At 49.9% G+C, this 6,057-nt stretch overlaps 1 pseudogene; it reads left to right on the top strand.

Moving 5' to 3' along the window:
• The first annotated feature begins 453 nt into the window (after nt 1-453).
• LOC147724961 (small ribosomal subunit protein uS10 pseudogene) lies at nt 454-813 on the top strand (annotated as a pseudogene).
• Nucleotides 814-6,057: the final 5,244 nt, after the last annotated feature.

The raw sequence follows: 6,057 nt of genomic DNA, 5'->3' as shown, positions 1-6,057 counted from the left end.
GTTTGGGGGCACAGTGTTACAGGGCACTAGCAGGAGGTACACTGAGCAAGACACTTTAACAGTGCTTGTTTTGGAATGGGGAAGTGAATGCATGAGACAGACAAGTAATGCATCTGAGTAATTTACAGGAGGAGTCCACTCTGCTGTCTTAAATGAGCATACATTTTCATGCTATTCACCCAGCAGAGTAGGTTTATTGCAGATATGCTTTGGGTCCCAGGTAATAATGAGTGCCCTCCTTCAGCTACACTGTAATTTTAGTAATCTGCACAATGCATCCTGGGCATGGTAGTTTTGATGTTTAGCATGTTCAGCAGTGTTTTAAGTGGGCAAGTTCCTGTCTCTACTTTTGTACTTAGACAGCGAAGTTTGCTGATCTTCTTATCTGGATCCCTACTGTCCGTTCGTTTCTTGATTTAAGGATGAATAAGTCAGTCAGGAAGCATATTAGCAATGACATTTTAAGACACCGGCAAAGCATCTGTGGAACAGGAAGTAGTGATCCACTGTATCAGAATCATCATGTCTTGTCACAATGTAAAGTCACTTAAAAAGGTGTGTGCAGATCTCATTCTAGGTGCAAAAGTGCAAAACATGAAAGTAGAAGGGCAAGTTTGCATGCCTAAGAAACCTCTGTGTTTTACTACTGGAAAAAAACTTTGTGGTGAAGGTTCAAAGACTTGGGATTGTTTCCAGATGCGTTTTCACAAGCGCTTGATTGACCTCCACAGTCCATCTGAAATCGTGAAGCAGATTACATCCATCAGGATAGAGCCTGGGGTTGAAGTGGAAGTTACTACTGCTGATGCTTAATTTATTTTTGTATTAATCTGTCTCTACTGAGACCTCATGTCTGTACTTGACAGGGATGTCTCATCAAAAGAAATCTGGAAAACAGAAAACAATCTGTGTGACACTCTTGGAGGTTGTATCCGACTAAAGTCATTGTGGAGGAGGGCTGGAGAAGGAAGCAGTAAGAGGAGGAGGATTAAAAGTAGGATAATAAGGGTCAGGAGGTGACCACTATTAGGGCTAGGATGACCAGAGACAAGAGGGCCAGGACAAGAAGAACGAGGCCCAGAGAGACCTGATCTATGAGTACGAGTGTGCAATGCCAGAGGCATTGTCATTGCAAAGATAGGCAATTAAGAATAGGAAAATGAAAAACTGCACTAGAGGTACTGGGACCAGGGTGAGAAAAATCAGGAGGGCCAGGATGTTGTCGACCAGGGGTATCTAGACTTAGTGGACAAGAGCTTGAAAGAACAGCAGGAACAGAGTTAGAAGGAACAGAAACATCAGCACCATATCAACAAGGAGGGTTTTGCTGGCCTGTGCACACCAACCAGGAAAAGAGGGACAAGGACAACCAAAGGCCGGAGTAGCACACTTAAGTATACAGACCAAAGAGGATAAGGACCAAGAGTCCAATAGAAAGAAGGACCGGAGACAGGAGAGCCAAGATGACATAAAGATGACATACATCAGATCAAGGAAGACCAGGGGTCCATGTTAGACCCGGAAGGTCCCAGGGACCACCGACTCCGACGCGGTAGCTTGGAGCGAGGCGGGAAGGCAATCCGGAAGCTAGGTGTGAAGTAGTGGTGCAGCACACACTCTGACTGACCCAGTAAAGCGCACGCAATAAAAAGACGCTACTCCAGGTTCATTGACAAAACAAGAATCTTTATCTATTTCTTGTTAGAGCAGATAACCTAGGATTCTCACAGTATCAGGTTAGAGGGTTTCTAGTAACCTCAGGAAATACAGGTAACACTTCTCAGGGCATATGCTCACTAAAGGAAACATTTCTCTTGTACATGGTCAGCATAGGCGACATTACTTATGCCACTGGCCAATAAAGATAGCATTTCCTATGCCGTGTAAATACAACAGGGTAACACTCCTAACCCACTAGGCGATATAAATGAACAGTTTAAAGGTTCCTAATTAACGTGGGCATTCAGGCTCATTTAGGTTGGGAAAATCAGTGACAATGCCCATGCTAGAAGAACAGCCAGGTAGCAGTTATATTGCAGGTACCCCTTCTTTACCAGTGACACTTCATAGGCAGACCTATATCCAATTTAGGCACCCCGGCCCCCCTGCACTCATTCACGTAAGGGAGCAGTCCTGAACAGAGGTACAATGTAGGTAACTACTCCTCGGCAGTGGGTCAATGCAGGCGATATGTATTCTCTGGGGGTTCAGGGCAGAGTTATAGGAGACCCTTGTGCCGAGGGAGATGCGTTGCCCCGGCTGGTGTCACTCATGCGGGCTAGATTGGTAGGGAGCACAGGCCCCAGGAGCCTCTCAGCCGTCCCGGTGGTGATTATGTCAGAACCTCTCTTCGGGGTAGACCAGAGGCAAGCAATAAGGCACTGGAGTGCGGGGGTTAAGTTCAGTCCCCGCAGGTTGGGCCCAGATTTCCCTCAGCAAGCCGCATTCACGGGGCCACCTCTTCCCTCCGGCCGCAGTCTCCAGCAGCCCCGCTACCCGCTTAAGAAAGCCTCCTGCCCGGGGTGTTACCTGGCACAGGAGGGGGTCAGAGCCCCTCCGGCCTCTTCATCCTCTTCGGGGCTGAATCAGCTATCTAAGGATTAGCGTCCCCCTAGACAATCGGCGGTCTCAGGGCAGCCTTCCCCGCAGGAAGCTGATGACAGCGGGGGCGCGCCTTGCGAGAGACCCGGTTGCTAGGACACGCTTCCCAGGGGCACCACTCTCATCGCGGCTCCCCTGACATCACGGGGAAGCCCACGCAGCTCTCCTCGCAGCTCCCGGGTTGACGGCGGTGATCTTGGGCCCACAGCGCTCTATGGACACAGCGCTCCACAGGGATATAGATGCACCGTGGCAGACGCCAGACAGCACGGTGAGTCTGTGACGACCTGCACTCCTCTTTTCTCCTTCCCGGGCCGCGATGGTGTCCTTAAGCCAACAGCGCTTCGTTCGACACTGCGCTTAGTCACAGGTACCCGGGCAGCGGTGGTGATCTGGGGCATACTTTGCTTTGTTAGGCACAGCACTTAATAACAGGGGAACAATCAGGTCCTGGCCCACCGCAGCTCCCCAGCCGACTGGACTACGGAAACACCCTCTACACCGGAACCACAGCCAAGCTACAGAAAAGACTCCAACGCATCCAGAACGCCTCCGCCCGACTCATCCTGGACATCCTCCGACGCAGCCACATCTCCGGCCACCTGAGGGACCTGCACTGGCTTCCCGTCAGCAAGAGGATCACATTCAGGCTCCTCACCCATGCACAAAAGTCTCTCCACGACCTGAGCCCCAAGTACCTCAACGACCACCTGACCTTCTACATGCCAACCCGCCAGCTACGCTCTACAAGCCTCGCCCTCGCCACCGTACCAAGCATCCGAAGAGCCACCACCGAAGGGAGATCCTTCTCCTACCTCTCGGCCAAGACATGGAACTCCCTCCCCATCCACCTTCGGCTGACCCAGGACCATCTCGCCTTCAGGAGACAACTCAAGACCTGGCTGTTCGTGCAATAGCGGACCCCTTTCCCCAAGCACCTTGAGACCCTGCCGGGTGAGTAGCGCGCTATACAAATGTTATGATTGATTGATTGATTGATTGACGCTCACAGAAGGGGGGCAAGTTCCTTCAGTATAGCACGTGGATGATACAGCTATTTACCTTCTAGGTCCCCCAAAGCAGCAGTGCTCCCAGGTCCCTCAGCACTCAGGGATCACAACGCTAATTGGGGAGATTGAGGTGGTAGGTTCACAGTGCTGCTTCCTGCAGCGCTGGCAGAAGATGGCAGGTGTTAGTTGTAGAAGTTAGTTGCAGTTGGGGAAATGTTGGTAGACTCGGGCAAGCCCACTGGAGTTGGCCTGCCTGGTTCCCCTCACACTGGTCAAGGTCAGCATGCTAGCAGGATCACTCAGCTATCTTGCGTTCAGCAGGGCCTAAACTCAGTCAGCCTCAGTAGTGTAGCCTACCCATGGCTCAGCAGCCTATACTCCAGGAAAGGGTCCCCAGGTACAATAGTGCACCAACCGACTGTCAGGTTTTCTCTCCCTTACCTTTATACCCCTAGGTCAGGTGACCCTACAAAAAGGCAACAAGTTCTGTCGTCAGCCTGGGGGGTGGGAAGATTCTAGAAGGGTCTGGACACTCTTTGGTGGCTTCTCGGGGACGCTCAGGTTTACAGTAACATTATGTTCCAGCCTGATCGCAACTACTAGCCTGCAGAAGGACAGTGGCCACTCCGCAGTAGCAGGGGCCTATGGCAACCATATTGTTAGGAGAGAGCACCTGCACCTCAGCACTGTTCAGCAGCGGTAAGGTGACCAGAGTCCTAGGTCAAACAAAAGATGGCGGTAAAAACTGAGGCAGAAAGGGAAAAAATGCCGGGTAAGACCACCCTAGGGCTGACAGGTCTAACAGTCCAGAAGAAAAAAGGCCAAGACAAGGACAGCTAGGAGCAGAAAGCACCTGGGTTAGCAGAGTGCGTCTGCATGGTCCAAAATTACACAGGATCAGCACTACGTGTTCCAAATCACGCACAAACAGTGCTACATAGTATGCATGGGCCTGGCCATCTTGTTTTTCATCTCTCTGTTATGGTGCTGGGCCTAAGTTTTAATCTTTTGTTAATATTTGTGATCCTCCTCCTTTATTACTGTTCTACCCCTATGTGAGAAGTTGGCCTGGTATATGCTGTCCACTAGTTATAGTAGGCACCTTGCACCAGTTCAAGCAACCCTTATAGTGATTTAAGGGGTCAAGCATAACTTTGGAAAGCTATCAGAGTGGTAGCTATGGAAAGCATCCTTCAGGCTTAGTCTTGAAGGAATGCTAAGGAGCTTGTTTTACCAGAATTCAAACTTATATCATTGGTTAAATGAAAGGAGAACCACACAGTAGTTATACAAATATGCTTCATTAATAAAAACACAGTATCTCCTACATGGAGATAATCACAAAGCACACAATACTTAAGCACAACAATGATAGTAAATATCACTAATACACAGTGGGCCCCAGGGGTGGACCAAACCATATACTAAAATAGTGGTATTAGAACCATGACTCGAGTCAAGACAGTGGCGAGAGGATGTACAATCACTGGGACCCAAAGGAACCATCCAAGGTGAGTAAATAGGGACCCCAGGGAGGACGGGTGCAGTGTGGTAACACGACGCGTGCTCCATACAACTCTATGGGAAAGTAATAGTTGAAGTTTTAGAATTTTTCTCAAGAAACCCTGTGGTAGATAGGAGGTTGGAGAGCCACTCCTCCCGTGGATACCGAGGTACCAAAGTTACCTATCCTAGAAAAGCCAGGTGCATAGGTCTGAAGTGGCGTTGGAAACCGCTGTCAAACCCAGCGGAAGACTTTGAAAAAGAACCTCTGCTGGAAGTAAGCAAAGTGTCTTTTTGAATACAAAGGTGGATTCTTGTTGAAGAGTACCTGAAAGCAGAGGGGACAGAGTCTGGGTCACTCAGGGGTGACCAGGAGGCCGTAGACGAATGCCCACTGATGTTGGGTGCTTCAGGTGCATTGATGGAGTTCTTTACTCTGTAGCCATGGGGACCAGGAGATGTCGAGGATAACCAGGAGATGGATACAAGCTATTCCACAAAGGATGTTGAGTGCTGAGGGGTCTGTGTAAGGCAGGAGCACCAACAAGCCTTGGCAACGGAAACCCACACAGAAGGACAAGGATGTGTAAAGTTTGGACCAGCAAGGTCCAGGAGACTCACCAAAGCAAGGGGAGTCAGGGCAGGCCTGGAGCAACCAGGGGAGCCCAAGAAAAGCAAAGTTGACCCTCAAGTAGACCTACAGGCCAGAGGCACAGGAGTTACGAGGGGTCCTCAAGCGATTTCACCAAACAGCAGCCCATGTAGCACTCGGTGTAAGGAGGCCAAAGTTCTTGGTAGGAAATGGTGCCAGAGGTTGGGACTACTTCGAGCCCAATGCACTTGTTCATTACATGGTGACAAGCATATGCACCTGCAAATGTATACAGTGCACAGGGGTTCAGGTATTGCAGCCCCCACAAGGGATTCTTACCTGAAACTTGGC

This window comes from Lissotriton vulgaris, chromosome 4_1 (assembly GCF_964263255.1).
Source record: "Lissotriton vulgaris chromosome 4_1, aLisVul1.2, whole genome shotgun sequence".
NCBI lineage: Eukaryota > Metazoa > Chordata > Amphibia > Caudata > Salamandridae > Lissotriton > Lissotriton vulgaris.
The sequence above is the reverse complement of the archived record's forward strand: the minus strand, read 5'-3'. Positions and strand labels throughout refer to the sequence as shown.